General features: G+C 49.4%; 1 protein-coding gene and 1 long non-coding RNA gene across 2 annotated transcripts in view; both read right to left on the reverse strand.

Moving 5' to 3' along the window:
• HPCAL1 (hippocalcin like 1) overlaps window positions 1-8,545 on the reverse strand; it is a 68,899-nt gene extending 60,354 nt beyond the window's left edge. Inside the window, exon 1 of the mRNA XM_026097211.2 lies at window positions 8,183-8,545. The gene's annotated coding sequence lies outside the window, so the exon portion shown is untranslated. The remainder of the gene's footprint in view (window positions 1-8,182) is intronic.
• A 1,264-nt stretch (window positions 8,546-9,809) lies between these two features.
• On the reverse strand, window positions 9,810-19,140 carry LOC135327807 (uncharacterized). The gene is made up of 5 exons (XR_010388186.1): window positions 18,909-19,140; window positions 15,134-15,271; window positions 14,728-14,801; window positions 11,128-12,922; window positions 9,810-10,870 (listed from the first exon to the last, which is right to left on the reverse strand). It is a non-coding gene; the product is annotated as an uncharacterized LOC135327807 (long non-coding RNA).
• Between the last annotated feature and the right edge of the window lie 339 nt (window positions 19,141-19,479).

Below are 19,479 nucleotides of genomic sequence, written 5' to 3' on the forward strand. Positions count from 1 at the left end.
GAACGCTGGAAAAGGAACTTTAAGAGCAAAACTTCCTATATGCTTCAATCACTGCACGGCAGACTGTACAGTACTAACCTCCAGCAATGACTGACATATTAAAAAATGTTGCCACTGAGCTTAGGTTTAAACCAAGCCTAACAACGTGAAGTAGGACCCTGCTCAACTGTCTCCATGGCTTGACTCCGGCAGCTGGGGGAGCCTGGGCATGCACCGAGAGGCTGGCAGCCAGGACACGAGGCCGGTGGGAACCGCAAGGGAAAAGGCGATGTGAGGATCAGCTTGCTCAGCCACCGGCCTCTGAGGAACAGCCACGGCAGCAGACACACTTGCTCCTTCTCTACCAACTAACAAGAACCAGCTCCTCCAGCTGGCGGAGGACGCAGGGTGGAAAGGGGTGGAAGACTTAGCCCCAGAAGAAGACTTAGTTACTTTAGCCCCACAGCACATACGCAGCAGTCCGGCTGCTGACAGCAAAGTGCACGCAAGCAAACTGACAGGCACGACGTTGTACTGCTTGCAATATTTAAAAGTCACCACCAGTTCGCCTTTTCATAAAATGGCTATTATACCAGGGCACACACTTGTTATAAGCCCCTGAGCAGCTATTAATATTAAATATTCAGCCCAGCCTTTCGTATGTGTACAGCTTGATCTGCAGTAAAAAAGGATAATAAGTTTTCCCAAAAATGTTTTCTTCACTTTCATGAAACTCCCCTGACCAAGCAATGCAGAGTGTTTTTGTTAGAAACATGCCTCCCCACCAAGTGTAAAAAGCCAGAAGGACCTCTAAACGAGGCACACAAGACCCCAGAGCTGGCCAAGGGCACCAACCCTGCAAACAAAACTTGGTGACAAGAAGCAGCTAACTCTAAATCTCCCAACGCAGATGGGCCTAATGTCTGGTTGTGAAGAGCCCTACCTCAGAAAGGATGATGGCTAAGCCACCTGCCAAGGAAGAAGACCCTTGAATATGTCCTGCAACAGGCCAGAGCTGTAGAAATGGCAAGCAAGGACATGGTCGCTTCCAAGGTAACCTCTTGAAATTACTCCTCTTGAATTACGCTCATGAAAACGAGCATTCACTTGTTTCTGGTACTATCAATTCACAACAGCTTGCCTCATTTAAGGCACAGGACTTGTGGAAAGGTGCAGAATACACCCTGCTAACAGCTTGCTAGCAACTCAGATCAGAAGTGATGAGAGACACAGGCAAACAACAGGAGATCTGAGAGAGGAGAAATCGCAGTCAGTGTTGCTCCGAAACTCAGACCCAGCAAAACTTGTATGTGGCAAACCATTCTGTCAGAAGACGGACACCCTCCTGTGACTGGCACAGCGATTTCTTCAGTTCCCTATTCTTGAGAATCCAGCAGTAACTTGGCAGGCTTGAGTGATGGGCAATTTTCTTCAGCAAAGATTCCTCTTCTCCTCCTGGCTGGGCTCTGAGAAATCATTTGAATCACAGAATCCACTTTCCACAACAGACAAAGTGCTCTGCTACTAAAGATTACTCTGAAGAGTCCCTCTATTGCTGTTTTCAATCGGAACAGAAAGAAAACACACCCTTTGCTCTTTTGCAAAGTCCCACTGAGGTCAAGAGGGCTTCACAAGGGCTGGTTGTGCAATTCCGTTTGCAGGTCCAGGATATGCTTAAGGAGTTCGGAGAGAAAGACTAGAGGATGAATTTAATATTAAGAATGGTCTTCCCTCACTTTATGCATTGCCTGAAAAAAATACAGCTCTCAGTAACAGAGCTTTAGGGCCAGATTTAGGAAAGAATGGTGTTTTAAGAAGTACGACGTGAGCAGTTGTGACTGGAGTCTAAAAAGCTCATTCTCATTTGCTTTCAGACCGTTACCACAACTCCAATTACCCACAGCTGGACTGAAATCCAATTTCCATTAAAAAAAATCTTCTGATCCATCTTCTGCCAATCACAAAAAAGCCCTTCACTTGCTTAGGCAGAACTGCTGCTTTGAAATGAGCCTGGCTCTGAGGAATGCAGCATTCCTCCAGCTTGCGCTGCATTTCTCAGGGGAGGACAGGCAGGAAAGAAGTGACCAAATTCCTCCCACAGAACCTGAAAAGGGTCCATAGCCATTACTGAAGCTGCCCAGCAAACTTGCACGAGCTCCACTGCCAAAGAAGTAACAGCAATAGATATTTTTAATTAATTATTTAAAAGGCCTTCCACAACTCCTCAACTGATTTCAGTGTTTATTCCACATTAAACCCAAGCCCAGGGGAATCAGACTCCTTACATTTGCTATGGGATTTTCAGTCCCACCAGTGACAGATTTGGCCTGTTACCTTTCCTTGCTGTGCTTCAGCGCTGGACACCAGCCTCAAAGCTTTACTGCTCAAAGAAAAGAGAAAGGTTTGACACAGGCACCTACTCATTTTCATGTAAATGGTTCTAGCTTTCAGAGACTGGTCACAAAAAGGTGACTGCAAAGTATACATATTTCAAATACCTTTTTTATTTTGCGTAAGTGTTTCTTTTAATAATCTTTTAAAAGATCATCGGCTTTCTGGAAGGCCCGCCCCGAATCCCTCTGAAGCAGAACTGGTGTGCATTATCTCAAGTGCAACAAAACTCAGCCCAATAAAAACTGAAGTAGCATCTAATAACGGAGCACTTTTTACACCGGTTCTGCCTTCTTCTTCCATCACCTTTATAGAAACTGTGGCTTTTTCTTTTTAAGAGCATTAGTGGGGCAATTATCAATGAGAGGAAAGATAGTGGGGACACAAAAACACAGGGATATTAGCCATTTAAAGAGAAACTCAAACTGGAAACTGGAATATGTCTAACAGTCACAAAAGCAAGGATGTTGACCACACTGCCAACAGCAAAAGTGGGAGGAAAAAAACCCAGCTTGATCTGAGATGGCACTTTGACCAGTTTGCAGGGAAGATTACAAAATCCAGTTGTCTGCGATACTCATTGGCAAGGAAGCTCCTTCAGCTGTATGTTCCCAAACCACAATTTTAAGCCGCTGAGCTCCTCTCAACTCTGGTGAGCAGGTTGAAGGGTTTTCCAGTGTCTTCTAATATACTCGACAGATGTTGCTTCTAGCCCCTTTCCTAAGCACTACAAAACACACTTGCTTTTGCTTGTTTTCTCTTGAATGCACATTTAATAGCTAAACTCTGTGCTAACAGTTACGTACACACAACATCCTCCCATGTAATCCCCTCACACACGCACTTCCCATCAACCAACCCCAAATTGCTCCCCATCCTTCAAAAGGCAAGTTTGCGCCACTGTCCCCGGAAAGCTTTTGTTCTAAGAAACACCAGCCGATACCTTTTGAGAAACACCATTCATCTACTAAAAAAGCCCCAATAAGGAGAAAAGGCAAATGACGCCCTGCAACCACTGACTCGCTTTGACATGATTTGCGGTATGACCCAAAGCAGCAAGCTCTCTCCCTTCGCGCAATGGAAGAGCTGCCAAGAATAGCGAATCCTGTTCACAATGCCCTTTATTAAAAAAAAAAGAAAAAAGAAAAAAAAAGAAAAGAAAAAATCCTGCTCCCTGAGAGCAGTGAAAAGCATCCGCTCTGCATAGACACGCGAGCCTGTGCGGAGCAGAGGTGAATTAAACACGCAGAAAGCCAGGCTTGCCTGACACCCACGCGCCATGGCTCCCGGCCCCGGAGGCTTTCTTTTCCTCCCGCCTCCCACTGCCACCACCTCTGCCTATGCTAAAATGACTTCGCAGCAGCCACGTGCCAACTTTCAAGCATCAGCAAGATGTATTTCCTTATCCCATGCCCAAGCTATGCCATCAATCACAGCCAACAGCAATGCCTGTGTTTTCAAGAAATTACAGGAGTTTGGCATTTGCATGCCAACCCCTCTCCCTGCAGCGTTCATGGCGAAACGCCTCCTGCGCTTCCACCTGCAGAAAGTATGCGCTTGATGCTGGCTTGCTGCATGGCTGGGGAAACAAAAGCAAACACCTTTACCCGGCCAACTAGTACACTGATTAATTCATTATGATAAACCCGCTGTCCAAAACAAAAACGTAATCTAGCGGCTAAGCCAGCTGCCCAGGTTTACCCACTGGTCCTGGCAAACCTGTCAGGACCTCAGGATGCCTGCTTGCCACCGGGCATCTCTACAGGCTCAAATCACGCTTCTGATATTCAGCCTCCATCCTCAAAGTCTCTAAGTGTCCCTGTCACCCACTTCGAGCGTTTCCCAGCACAACTGGTGATTTAAAGGGATACCATCAGCCTACAGCACCACCTGAAGAGGGAAAGGTTGCAGCAACTGCAACACTAGCAAGCGCTCTTTTTCCCTGGTTGTTGAAGGCAGATTTATCTGGCTGCACCGTTTCCCACTTAGTCAGCCTGGTCTGCCGTCTGCAGAAAAGGAGAAGAGAGCCTCCTAAAAACACCACTGCAGAAACCACCCCAAAAATTGGCTGAAGGTCTCAAAGGCTGGTGGTGCATTAACTGTGTGTAACTATAGCTACGTACAGTAAGTTTTGTTGCTGTTTTTCCCCTCAGCCAGATCTCAAGTGGATTGTGTTGCCTCATATAGGTAGTTCAATCATCGGAAAAAACGTGGCACACAAGAAAAGGGAAAAACTGATCAGTTTGCAGCTGGCATCTTTTGCGCAGAACGTCGCCAATGCCGAAGCAGGATCTCAACTAACATAAATCACCAGGCAGAATTCATTAAACAATGTGGCTCTTTCTTTGACTTAAAAAAAAAAAAAATACACACATACAGGGCAAGAAACACTTGAATAGTCGTGAAGTGCCATTTGGGATCTCTTCCACACTGGTCAGTCACAAGTGCCCACAAACCCCCTATGCTGTTTATGAATTATAAGCAGCATTTCCTAATAATAATGGTGTTTTTCATGCAGTGTAATCCAGAAGAACCCCAGTATTTCTTAGCTCATGAGATGGATCGGTCCTCCAAACTCCTGCCTCCAGGACAGGCAGGCATCGCCGCAGAAGGCACGATTCAGCGCGCAGTTGACCCCATAGGTCTCCCAGTCATTGCGCAAAAAAGGACACCAAGCTCCCAGAAAGGTAACAGGGTTTCCAGAAGATTCGGCTGGAGAATCTGCTCTCCTGCTGGCGGAAGCACAGAGCGAGCAGTCTCTTCGGCATCTGATCCCACCGTTTTGTTTAAGGATTCACAATTACTTTGCTGTTGGACCAACCCTGACAACAGGCAGAAGATGTCTATCTGCAAGAGGCGAGCAATGCAAAAATCAACGGGTTAATTAGCAGGTTAGCAAAACGCTACTGACCCATGAAAGCTTTTATGCAGCAAAAGGCTGATAAAGTGACAACAACTGTTTGCATTTGTTATTATTTCAGGATGGCAGAGGATTATTGAAAAGCCAAAATTTCAGGCACCGATTTAAAACATTTTCTGCTCTTTAAAGCTAACACTCAACAATTCTGCAAGAGCAAATCCTTCCACAACCCATGGTATAAGTTCCCACACAAGAGAGTAATATAGTGAGTAATATGAACTGAAGATAAATCACCTCTTACCAACAGAAATTAACTGGAGAATGAATTAAGTTCCATGTAGATACTGAAGTTGGGCACTAAAATTATGTTCTAATATAGACAATGAGCAAAAGAAACAGATCCCATATACAAACATTATGTGGAGCATCCTAGGAACAAGAGGAAAAGCACATAAAAAATGTTTTTCTTCCGTTCACTGGAAAACATATTGTATTTGTTATTGAATCTGACCCAAAAGTCATGCTGGAAAGAAAAATCTGTAGCTCTTTGCAAAAGCAACAGATCCTCTTCCCACGAGTATCAATGCATTTTGCACACACTCAGAGCACAGTCTCATTCCTTAAAGCCATCACACTCATGTCACTAGCAGCAAGAAAACATGTACGGTATAGAGTTTTAGTCAGAATAGCCCACTTGGTCTACCAGCATTGCAGTCCCACTCAAGTCAAAGTAATCAACACCCAAGAGAACACTGTCCTGTTCAAAAAAACAATACATCATGCTGCACAAGTATTTTAATTGCAACCATTTCTAATCATAGATCACATGCCTTTTTTTTTTTTTTTTTTTTTTTTTTTTTGCAGAGTCATAATCCGAGTTTAATGTTGCTTAGGCTACAGAGTAATCTCTCTCATTAGCTCACAACAACTGAGCCATGTTTAGCAGGAGACATGTCACTGCAACGCCTGTGAACTCCAGTGGCAGGAGGAGACCCGAGCGTGCCAGGTGCTGCGCAGACCGAGCAAGACGGCACCTAAACAATCACACACTAATTCCGAATGTTTGTCTACACTTAAGAATCGCTGTCAGTACAGCCTTCCAGCTGCAACAGCAAGTCCCACCGACTGCAGCTGGCAGGACTCTTCTCTACACTGCTTCAGTCCATTCCCTGAACAGACTAAGCTATGCCAACAAAAACCACTTTTTTTGCCAGTATAGCTGACTCTACGAGGGAGTTTCTGCCAGCATTGCGACATCCATCCTATAGCAGCATGCAATTTTTTTTTCTGTAGTTTCCTACCCTCCAACTTCTAAGCAGAGGCAAAGCCCAAATTTAAGTCGAGAAGCCTTAAGAACAGAAGAAAATAGGTGGCACAAAGAAGTAGCATGCGCTGTGCTGGCCAGTATTTCCCCATCTAAAGTAAGCAAAGATGCAGGCAGATTATCTGCCTTTTTTCCTGCGTCCCACCACACCAGAGGAAATCAAACATACCCAGCTGCTGTAAGGGCCTTTTGCACCAACCGAAAGGCACCTGAGCTAAGGCAAGGTCAAGGGAAGGGCTGGGCATGCAGGGTGATCGTGCGTGGGGCCGGGTGCCGGCACAGCTGCCGAGCGGGATCAGGCCCGCCGAGCTGCCCTGTCACCTCGTCCCCGGCTCTGCTCCCCGCGGCAGCAAGCAGCGCCCCAGCGATGCTGGGGGGAGCCCATGCAGCGCAGTTGTACCACGCCAATGGTCTGCTGAAATACTGCCACGGTCTTTGCTCGGGTTTCGTGTTAGATGAGAAGAGCTTTTGAGCCCAAAGCCACAACAAACAGCTCCTATTGGGAAAGCTTGCAGAGGGAATAACTCACTCCTCCATTCTTTTCCCTACGGAGGAAACGCAATCTCTCCACCAGATTTGCATTCATGAATGGGACTGCAACGTAACACTCAGCTCCCGGGCTCGCCTATAAGTATTGCTGTGAAAAAAAATCAGGGTTTTGCCACAAAGTTACAAATTACCTTGCTGTAAGTGGGTGACACAGCCCTGCTGAACACCCAGCTATTTTTCCTCAACAAACCTCTCCTTTCAGAGGATGCATTACGCGGCCTTCTCCCAAACCGAGCAGAAACTTATTTGCATGGAAACAGAGTAGTAAACGCACTAGCCCTGCTTTATTCACTATTTTTCGAGCCCGGGTATTGCAGCGGTTGCCCTGGGCCGGAGCCCGAGGCCCCCGCAGGTGCCCGGGCAGCCGGCTGCGAACCGGGCCGGCAGGTGCCGCCGGGGGGGGGAGCGGGGCGCCCGGCGCGGCCCCCCCGCAGGCAGGGAGGAGGCAGCGGCCCCGCGCACCAGGGGCGGACGGCGGCGGCTCCGCGGGCCGCTCCGGGAGGGGCGAGCGGGCAGCGCGGGTGTCAGGGAGCTGCCACGAGCCACCCCGCGACACCCCCCGCGCGCCGGGAGCTCCGCCGGTAACGATTAACCGCCCCACGCGGGCTGCGCAGCTCCCGCGCCGCCGGGCGAGACTCACGCTGCAACACACAGCGTGTGCACACCCATAGGCACCCATGTAAATACATACATACGTGTGCGGTATGCATGCGTGTGTGTAGAGATATATATAGATATATATTTATTCCCCCCCTCCCGAGTACCCGGGCAGGGGAAAACGCTGCCATTTCCCCGCGCCGGGGCGCGGCAGGCGACGCGCCCGCCCCGCGCGGCTGCGGAGGGCCGGGGCCCCGCTCCGCGCCCCGACGGCGCAGGGGGTTCCGCGGCGGCAGAAGGGACGCGCGGCCCCGCCGGGCTCTGCCCACCGCCGCCCAGAGCCCCCGAAGCCCCCTTCCTCCCCCCGCGGTGCTGCCCGCCCGCGCCCGCCCGCTCCGCGCCCCTCCGCGGCGGGGCAGGGCAGGGCAGGGCAGGGCGGCGGCGGGCGCGGGGCAGGGCGGCGGGCAGCCCGCGCCCCTTACCCGGCTGGCGGAGCGGGGTCCCGCGGCGGCCTCGCTGGCGCTGCGCGGGGGCGCAGGGGGTGGCTGCGCGGCGGCTTCCTGGGAGCTACAACTCCGCCGCGGCGCTCACGCGAGCCGCGGGCGAGCGGAGCCGCGGCGAGCGGGGAGGAAAAGAGGAAATGAGCTGGAGGCGCATTGGAGGGAGGGGGAGGAAGACGCCGTCGCCGAGGGACCGGAGCGGAGCGAGAGACGGAGCGCAACTTCCCCGGCTGGGCAGCGTGCGCCGCCGAGGGCGGAGCGCGCCGCCGCTGCCCCGCACCGCGCGCAGCGCCGAGCCCCGCGCAGCGGCCGCGCCGGGCGGGGCGCTCCCGCGGAGCCGGGGCACTTGGTATCGCCCTGCCCGCCCCCCCGGCCGCCTCCCCCGGCCGCCGCCGCCGCCGCCGCCGCCGCCGCCGCCGGGCAGGAAGTGCGGGGCCGCCGAGGCGGCTCCGCGCGGCTCCGCGGCTTCCCGCGCCGCCCGCCCGCCCGCGGCTGCGGGCCTGTCCCCGCCCGGCCGCGCTCGGCGGAGCCGGCCTCCGCCGTGGTCATGCTGCCTTTGCAGGCCGGGGGATGGGGAAAAAAGTTTATATGTATATATAAAAAATAAAAAAATATATATTTTATTTATATATATATATATATATTTTTTTTTTTTTTTTACTCCGAATCAGACTAAACTCCCTGAGCAGCACTTTGAGGCTGCAGCGGGGCAGGAGGTGATAAGCTCTCAGTGCACTCGCCCCACTGCCTGCCCCGGGGAGTGCGGCAGCCGGCAGCCGTCCTCCGACAGCTGCCCACCTGCACCCCGTGCGCCCCCGCGCTTCGCCCCCTGCACCCCAGCCGGGCCCAAAGCCCTGCGGGGGAAGCTGGTACTGTCACCCTGAGAGCCGGCCTGGGTCCCCGCGCCGGGCTCATCCTGCCACGCCGGGGGCCGACGATGGCACTGGGTGCCAGGCACTGACCTCGCGGCCTGCCGTGCGCCCCCTCGCAAAACGCAGGGGATTTAGGGATTGGTGCTAATCTGCTTCCCTGGGGCGGCGAGGGGAAATGTTGTTCAGGAGTCAGGCGTGCAGGACAGGCTGAGGAGTGGATCCTCGCGATAGGGAAAAAAAGTCTTTTCCCAGCTCCAGCCCAGAGCATTTGCAAGGGAAAAAAACGTACGTACGGGGAGTTTAATGCAGTTGCCACCGTGCTTTATCGGCAGCTTTCGCTCTGCCTCCCCGCATGGGAGACTGAGTGAGCGCAGCCAGTGCAGTTGCAAGATAAGAACTCAACAGAGCCGAAATCAAGGCCGCACTGGGTAAAAGATATTTACAGATTTTAGCAACAAACCTTGGGAGGCAAGGGGGGAAACAAACAGAAAAAGCCTACTGCCACCAACGAAACGGCAGTTTTCCAAAGCTTATCTCTGTACTAAGTCCAAGAGATTTTTATGAGCACAGCAAAAAAAAAAAGACTTTCACATATACTGCAAAGCTTGAATACACTGAAACTATTGATGCAAAGAGATGAAAATGTTACTCAACACTAACTGTTTTCTCCAGCCTCTTTCAGAAATAGTTCAACCATTTTGCCAGCTTAAAAAAAAAAAAAAAAGCCCAAGGCAAAGATCAAGCATGGAAACTAAAGAACCTGAACAGTTAAAACTAGAAGCAACTCGAACAGGAACATGGAATGGAAAACTGTATCTAAGCGCCATTGCTGCCAACTCTACGTGCTCGAAGCCTGGCTCTCCTTGCAAAACATTGTTTCACGGGAGTGATTCCTTTGATTTCACGCAAGCCGTCACGTGAGGACTGCGGGCGCGCAGGGCCAGGTGCGTGGCCGGGGCTCTGGTCCGCGCCGGGCCTCTCCCACCGCTCGGCAAGGGTGTTGCGGGCATCACCGGGGGCCTCGGCAGCGGCTGCTTCCCCGCTGCGCTTGCTGTGCTGCAGCCGGCAGCGTGGGCTGGCGATGGGGGATTGCGAGCCCTGGTGGGGGCCACCATGTTTCCCCGCAGGGCTCCCCGGTCTGGGGCCTCTGCAGCCGTGAGCGACCTGCCCAGCGCCAGAGAGCACCCAAAAGTTTCCGCGCGGAGTGCTGGGAGACTTGGATCCATCTACAGTTAGTGGGCAAGGACTTTGAGAAGTGCCCATGGCTGCTCAGTCCAATAAAAATACTCTTCTCCTTTCTTTGAGCCTTCTGGTATTCTGCATGTTATCTGATAACTGCATGAATATTTACAATAATTTTGGATTAAACAGTTACTAGGAAATGCATAGCAAAAGACAAACAAGGCATTGCTGTCAGCATTTACACCCAACCTCTTTCTTCCTTTTTTTAAAAAGAATTGCACCGTTCCAGTTGTGACCAGAAACAAAATGGTGCAATCCATATAGCCAGTAAACACAGCCAAAATTTCAGATGGTTATTAAGTATTAATTCTTGATAATGAGCAATTCTTGAGTTACAGAAATTACGTGGGAGATAACTCTGAATGAATAGTAACCTTGGAAAGTTGTTGGCTGCTCACAATCTCTGATATGAAAAGATGTTATGGATTAATTTCAGAAATAAGCTTGTGGCTATTGCGTCTTTCTCCAGCGCCGTTGTCTGCCTGCTCTGCAACGTTCAGATCCAGGAAGCTCACTTTCAGAACAGGTACCATGTGAGGACAGTCAAACCCTGCATCTGGAAGTTAAAATCAGTATGTAGGCCGTTACTGTCTCATATTATGCACTTAAGTGCATTCTTGAGCATCCTAGTACAAGAACTTAATGTCCTGTTAAAGTACCCCCATTTGCAAAATTGGGCCTACTGGGTGTATTTAGCTTATCTGAAGATCTTTTTTAATGGTGTCTGTTCATTAAGCCTATCTGTAATACTCCTGCTGTGATGCAGTGTGGGGCCTTACAAATTTAAGTGCCATAGCTGCTTTGATATCTCACCTTTTGTTTGATATCTCCTGGCTCCTCATTCTGTTTCTACAGTCAGAAGAAAGAAACAGGGATTAAATTAGATTGACCCAGCTCAGTCTAAATAGGCTGAATTTGGAAATACTGTGTGAAATTCCTTCTGCTGTCTGGGGTTTAATTGCCCAAGGATTGAACAGAAACTGAACAGAACAGAAACTATTTGAGATGTATGGTACACTGCTATCCTTTAAACGTCTGCCACAGCATTGTAAACTTCTTGTGTCAATGGTAGCAGCATGGTAGCAGTGTTAAGGCTATTGCTGATGCTGAATTGTTACTTGCCTTCCTACGGTTTGGCAGGATTAACTGTATAAAGATTATAGTGATATTTACTGTTCTGAGTAGTTCACTCAAGCCACACATGTGCTGCAGATTCAGCTGGGCCATCCAGCACTAGGAGCTCCCAGAGATGCCAGCTCCTGTTAGTGCCACCAAAAAGCTGAAGGAGGGACTGCGGCCACAGATCCAAGATTCAAGGACGGTTTTTCCTCATACCGATCATGGCTGTTGGGATCAAAATAACTTGCGGGTCAGGCAGGGCTGGTCAGCAGCAGCTTCCCTGAAGACATGATTGCTCCAACCACTTTTGGGCCAGGTGTCTTCAGCAGAAAGCTGGCCTGGACGAGGCAGGTGGGGTTTGAGCTAGTTCTCCTGGAAGAGCCACTTGAGCCTGACTCCTTCTCCTGCAGGAGACCAGCCCGATGAGCGCTGCTAGTGGGTGGTGTTGCAGGGACGGGGGTCCCGCTTGGCTGGAGCATTGGCAGGGCAGGAGCCGCGGGGGAGCATCGTCTGAGCAGCACCTCCTCCGATCACTAACCTTGATCACAGCTTACGTTTGACCAAAAAAAGCAACATTTCAAAAGACATTGTAATTATTTTTTCCATCCTGTTGTAATCTTGCTTTTGGAAATCCCTCACCAAGGAATCATATTAGAGAAATTCAAGTGAAAACAGTAATGGAGAAGTGCAGCCATCATTACTTCACTGTGATAAAGCTAAACTGCATGGCAGGTGCTTGGGGAAATATGAGGCAAATTTCTTTATCAGAACTATTTTCTTTAGCAAGTTTTGTCTTCCAGTACTGAAAACCTGGATGCTCATCTATAACGCCTGACATTTCTGGCTGCCAGATGCTGAGGTTTGCAGTCTGATTAACTGCATCAGTGTAACTCCTTGCTCCTTTGCTTTGCATTTCCAGCTTGGACTTAACGTGTGAACAAACATCCCTGGGAAATGCCGGCTGCACACATTGCACTCACCCACAGTGTGGGCAGGCAGCATCGCTTTAACAGGCAGACCCAGTGTTTAATGTACTACCAAAGCAAATACATGAAGGAGTTCTGCCGGTTGTCTGGATCACAGAAACCGGAGGTGGAAAAGAGCAGGTAGGTCTTTATAGTGTGCTTTCCTGCTAAAGCAGGATTGGTCCCTGCGGTATTCTGTTGTGTACTGCCCTGCCCTGTTTTACATGACTTTGGAGGGTGGACTCCGCTGGTACCCTTGAGAGTCTCTGTCTAGGTTGGAAAATATAATGTGGAGCAAGGAAAAATGGGAGTACAGAGAATTTAGTTACCGACACAATATTTAATGTAATTTTTGCACGCTCTTTCCTCTCCAGCCTACTTGCTATGCCTGCCACTGTGCCATCAGTAACATCAGATAGATGTAAAAGGGAAAAAAAGGTAACAAAAAATAGTGGCAATACTCCATCATTGCATGATTGCTCTTCTTTCTCTTCACAGGAGATTGTCTTGGGTGCTTTCTTCCCCTGTGAGGAGAAATGAATAGTAAGAGCTGCGATGATTGGCAGTAAGCCTGAGAACAGCAAATGTGAGCCTGCACAGCTGGACAAAGAAAAAATGCACTTTGTTACCTACATTTGTATTAAGGGTGCCCCAGGGATACCACAGTGCCTACGTGTGACTTAGCATATGAACAGCAAAAGCCATCAGGCACATTTACATATATAAGAACACTTGGTGTCCTTTTCAAAGCCAAGGAGAGCGATGATTAAAGCACCATAAAGGAAATTTGGCTGCCTGGTTGTTCTCTCAGATAATAGAATGACTGAGTGAGGAAATAAAAAAAAAGAGAGAGAGAGAGATTAGGACTGACAGGGATGAAGAATTTGTGAATTAAACCAGCACATTTTCATTTCATTTACTGTTGTCTACTAGTTTATTACATGGGAATCTAAAAGGGACGTGATTTTGCCCCCCAGGCTGCAGTTGCTATGCTAGACACTAAGGTTAGATGTTTTAGATAAGATTTTAATATTAAAGCTTCTTACACAAAAAGGGAAAACCCCTGCTAAAGAGGGAAAATTAAAAAGCCTCCTTTTTCTCCTCGGTGCTTAACTGCAGTTTGGCGCCGCGCTGCTTTGCTACATGGTTTGCCGGAATTTGTCCTAACAAAACAGAGTGGGGGTGTGCGTGGGGGCTGTTTTAACTATACCTATTAAGAAAAAAACCCTGAATTTTCTATGCAGCATCGTGTGCATGTGTTTATTTTAAATTGCGTGTATCAGGAATCCAGTTCTGCTGCTGGATCTGTGCTCCAGGCTTCCTGTAGCAGTGCGGAGCAGCGGGGCTCCCAGGTGTCTCCCCAGGCCCGAGGCCAGGTGAGAGCCGCGGGCTCCGGGGTCCTGCCCTTCCCACCGCGCTGTTTCCCTGGCGCACTGGCAGCAGCAGGTATTTCAGATCACGGCAGTGGCGTGTCTAATATGCCAGACCAGAAAATAACAGGGAGCCTTTGAAATGGAAGAGGTCCCGCCGAGCTTAATAGCCATGTCAAGACAACTGTTGTGCCTGCGGATGCAACAGACCTAACTCTGCTTTTGTGGCCCCAATTGCAAATGTTTTGCCGAGAAAGGTGGGGTGGAAGAAGATAAAGCAAATGTCTCTGTGGGGCGGAAAATGTCAACGCTTTTACATGTTTCTATTCTGAACCACAACAGAAAAATGAAAAAGCCAGAAATTAAGTGTGAAAAATACCGGTGTCTCCAAGTGAAAAGCAGTGTTTCAGCCTGGTGTTACAAAAGCTTTAAAAAGCAAAACACAAAGCATTTTGGTTCAATCAGGGCAATAAGAAATAATATAGTAGAACTGATGTTTCCCCACTGTGACTCTTGGTTTTGATAGGACTGGTTTTTTTTCATATGCCCCCCCTCCAAGAAAAAGTGGAAAAGAAGGGATTTGGTAGCTCTTTCCGGGATGTTTGCTCTGATAAGAAGCTAGTTCACCCCTCCGTGAGCCTGCGTGCTCCAGCATACCTTGCAGAGCCCTGCGAGAGCCAGGGGCAGCTGCCTCGGTAGGTGACACGACAGCGTCAGGCCTCTGCTCGGCTCTCAGGCGGTGGGAGGCTCAGTGCCAGACACAGGCTCCCGCCGGGCCCTACCCACCACCCCTCGTCCAGCGCTCACAGAGAACTGCTGAATTTGGAAACCTTTCTGCTGGGACATCTGGGTCCGCGCACCCCTCCTCTCTGTGTAAATCCACACTGAAAGCAGAGAACCTGGAAAAGTGAGATTTCTCCCAGTATCGGGGTTTTCTGCTTGCTTCTACATTTTGATACCTGAAGGCAAAGCCATGTGGGTGTAATTCTGAGGAAGTCAGATTAGTGTTGGCACAGGCACTCTTGCACTGCTCCTGTTGGTAATTAAGAGAAAGCAAATCACAGGGGAGGACAATAAAAATATTAATTAACAACATTTTAAATAAGAAAAATGTTAGTAATTTTTAAAAGGGAGGTTTATGCCTGGAGAAAATACTTAAATAGGGCAATCACGTTGCTGGTCATTTGACAAATGCACACTAATAATTAAATGGTGGTATTGATTACACAGTTAGATAATCACCAGATCTTCCATGCTGTTGCGTGAATGTCCCAATTCTGCAACGTCTCGAGCTTTTCTGCTCTGATCTAAACTAACAAAAAATATGCTTAATTTCAAGCATGCAGACAACCACGTTTCACTCACCGGTCTTTGCTTGAAAAATTCGTGCACGTTTACCATCTGCTGGGGAGCACCACAGAAAATCCTGCAAGGCAACGGCGATGCGCGGGGGAGCAAAAGGCTGCGTGGAAACCTCCGAGGAGCCTGGCGCTGGCGCGTTAGCTGCGGTGGGGAGAAACACGCTCAGGGCTTGGCTTGGCGGGCACAGAGGGAGGAGGAGAGGGCAGAAGGACCCGTGAGCCCGGCAAGCCTGGGGCACGCGCAGATGAGCAACCACCCAGCAGCAGCTTGCACCGCTCCCCTGCCCGGGCTGCCACGCCGAAAGGTGAAGATGCCTTCCTGGGATGGGAAGACCTTTCCCAAGAGCCTGCCACTGGCTTTGCAGTGGCAATTTTCAGGGATGTATAATCACCTTTTATGAGAACACAAACTATGAGGCGATCTGGTTCAAGCAGAGGACATTTTTTCCCCCTTCCAAACAGACAATAATCCAATGGAAAAACCTGGCGGCAGAGCGTTGGCCGACGCACGAGGCCACGTCCCCGTCCGCATCCCGCCGGCGCCCTGGCGAGGCGCGCAGTCCTAGCAGGCCAGCGGGGCTGCGCTGAGCCCATACGCCCTGCACCGCTCGGAGGCAGACGGTGGCCCAGCCACAGCAGGTCCTTCTGTGCCCAGCTTGCCGTGCGAATACTGCTGGATTTTTCATATGATCACAATACCGAGTGTCTTGCTTTATACAGAATGAAACCCATCAAATAAGAGGAGTTATGGGTACCCCCGTGCTGGATGTACCTGAACTACGTGAACACTGACAGAGACTCTCAGCTCCTTTGGACACAGGCAGCGACGGCGCTTCTGTGCCTCCACGCTGCCAGAGATTAAGGAGTCATAAAGGGCATCAGGTGAGTTCCCGAGTGTGGAGTATTTAGTGGAGTATTTAAAAGTGCTGGACAGGCTTACTTTTTACATAAACTGATAGATCCTGCACATTTGGCACTGGCCTGTTAACTTAGTAGTCTCAAACACACAGAGAGCATGTTACTGCCCTTGCACACATGAACTCCCAAGAACAATCCAGCTGAATTAGATTTTGCTTTGGGCTCGTACTGGGAACAGCCAGCTTTTAATGGCAAACAAGCTTCAGTTTTTAGTGAAGGAAATGTAGGCGAATGAGTTGCACCAGCACTCCGTTTTACAGTTTCCTTTCATATTAGCAATGCATTTTTCCATGGGAAAAAGGTCATTTCTTCTGAGTCACCTTTGCAGGAAATCACCAATTCTAGCTGGGTTCTCTCTGCAAGACGGTTGTCTACCCTGGCTGGAGCAGCCTTCCCAATGGTAAACCCAATCTCTTTGTGGTAGTGTTGAAATAAAAATATAGACATCCTATTAATATCCAAATTGTAGAGCATTCCAGATGCGGAATTTGGTTTCTTTAATTACACAGACCCAAACAAGCAAGGCTTGAACCAGTAAAATTCTGTTGTTTCTCCTGACTCAACTGCTTTTTCACAGAGGTTTTCAGGGAAATTTCTTCATCAATTCCTGTGTTGTTGCCTGACTCATATGGAAACACCAAGATCATTATTAAAGCAAAACTGTAGCAAAGAGGACCTGAATACTTAGTATTTACCAGATTAAAATACATTCTAAACCATATTTTACGATGGAGCGTGCATTACCCAGTAATTAAATATTATATTATTTTCAAAAGCAAACAAAAATTCTGTCATTCAGGGAACACAGGAAATCAACCACTTCAGAATCAACCATTCTGAAGTGTAAGGTTCATTTATCACAGAATCACAGAACAGTTGAGGTTGGAAGGGACCTCTGGAGATCATCTAGTCCAATGCCCCTGCTCAAGCAGGGTCACCTAGAGCACATTGCCCAGGACCCTGTCCAGACAGCTTTTGAACATCTCCAAGGAAGGAGACTCCACAACCTCTCTGGGCAACCTGTGCCAGTGCTCTGTTCTTAGAGTCAGACAGAATTGCCAGCGTTTCGGTTTGTGCCTGTTGCCTCTCGTCCTATTGCTGGGCACCACTGAAAAGAGTCTGGCCCCATCCTCTCCACACCCTCCTTTCAGGTAGTTATGTGCACTGATAAGATCCCCCCTCAGTCTTCTCTTCCCCAGGCTGAACAGGCCCAACTCTCCCAGCCTTTCCTCATAGGAGAGATATTCCAGGCCCTTCATCATCTTAGTAGCCCTTTGCTGCACCCACTCAAGGAGCCCTCTGTCTCTCTCATACTGGGGAGCCCAGCACTGGAACCAGCACTCCAGCTCCGGCCTCCCCAGCACGGAGGGCAAGGATCACCTCCCTCCACCTGCAGGCAATGCTCTGCCTAATGCAGCCCAGGATACCATTGACCTTCCTGGCCAAGTTGACTCATGGTCAACTTGTTGTCCACGAGGACTCCCACATCCTTCTACACAGAGCTGCTTTCCAGCAGGTCGGCCCGCAGCATGTACTGGTGCCTGGGATTATTCCTCCCTAGGTGCAGGACTCTGCACTTGCCCTTGTTGAACTTCATGAGGTTCCTTTCCACCCATCTCCCCAGCCTATCAAGCTCCCTCTGAATGGTGTATCAGCATCCCCTGGTGTATCAGCAACTCCTCCCAGTTTTGTATCATCAACCAACTTGCTGAGGGTGCACTCTATCCCTTCATCTAGGTCACTGATAAACAAGCTGAACAATACTGGACACAGTATTGACCCCTGAGGGACATCGCTAGCTACAGGCCTCCAACTAGACTTTGTGCCACTGAGCACAACCCTCTGAGCTCTGCCATTCAGCCAGTTCTCAATCCACCTCACCTTCTGCTCATCTAGCCCGCACTTTCTGAGCTTGTCTGTGAGGATGTTATGGGAGACAGTGTCAAAAGCCTTATTGAAGTCAAGGTAGACAACATCCACTGCTCTCCTCCCCTCATCTACCCAGCCAGTCATTCCATCATAGAAGGCTATCAGGTTGGTTAAGCATGATTTCCCCTTTGTGAATCCATGCTGACTGCTCCTGATCACTTTCTAATCCTTCATATGCTTGGAAACAGCATCCAGGATGAGTTGCTCCACCAATCATAAATGTTCATTTATCTTCTCGGTGTGTGTCAAACATTTGTGTTCAGCATTCTTTGCTGGTTCAACACAAGGGAGGTGCATGCAGCATTCAGACACCCTGGGGACGAGCAGCAGAGCCAAGTTCAAGGGTGCGCAGCAGGATTTTTCACACACCAAAGTCCTGGGTGTTTTTGCATCAAGAAAACCTGAGGTCTGTTGGAGTCTCCATTTTAGGAAAAAAACCCTAACCCTGTTCTGTGTATGCCATGAAGGCATCAGACTACATGTCCTTGCAGTTCCTTTTCGTTTGCAGCACCAGAGCAGTAACCTTTTGCCAGATACACCACTGTCCTGCACATCTGTGCCTGGGCCACTGTGCTGGGTGCAAACTGGCTCCAGGTCACTGTGGGAGCCAAGTCAGGCCCAAATTAAGCCTGCTGCGCAGGCTTTATAACAATACATAGTGGAGTATGCTGTTTTTCATGGTGCCCTGATGGCAGATGGACCTCAAAAGTGACAGGTTTGGAAAAGAGTGATGCAATGATGATTTCTTCACTTTTTAAATTAAAACTCAAACTGTTGCTGTGGAAAAAGGGACTGAGAGAAAAAATCCCCCAACTCTAGAATCTCATATCTACCTTCTCACCAGCTTCGCAGTTACTTAATTTGAACATTGCTTCATCTCCTGTCTCCCTCATGCATCATCGCTAATTAAAGTACACACTCTCTGCACTTACCCAAACGAGGATGTGGGAGGCAGAATAGGATCAATCTCATTTTCCACTGCTGTATTGCCTCTGCAGAGTCAACGTGCGTCCTGCTCGCCACAACACCTACGCAAGACCTGGAGGCTCTGACGCGGCACCCTGGCTTTGCTGCAGCTCCATGCCGCAGGAGGCTTGAGCTTTTGAGTGGCAACCTTCAAAAAAAAAAAAAAAGAAGAAAGAAAAAAAGGCAGTGAAATAAGCTGCCATGACTCACCAGGTGCACAGAGCATGAATGTTATGGAGGGAGTGACGGTCTTTACAAAGGTATTGCTTTCAGCACAGCGGTATTGGGAAACGTGTCCGTTCCTCATCGAGGAGGATGAAGGAGCACAGAGGCCTCCTAGGTCCACGGTATGGTGCCTCCGTGTCCTCCACATGTGCCTCGTAGCTTCAAACCAAAGTGCAATAAAATAAAGCTTTAGGACTACAAGGACCAAGGACTCATGTTCCACAGCCTGTCCTGAGGCACCTCACATAACTTCCTCCTACTTCTCCCCCCTGCCTTTCTCCCCGATCCTCTCTGCCCAGGCCTGCAAAGTGA

Source organism: Dromaius novaehollandiae, chromosome 3 (genome assembly GCF_036370855.1).
Source record: "Dromaius novaehollandiae isolate bDroNov1 chromosome 3, bDroNov1.hap1, whole genome shotgun sequence".
NCBI lineage: Eukaryota > Metazoa > Chordata > Aves > Casuariiformes > Dromaiidae > Dromaius > Dromaius novaehollandiae.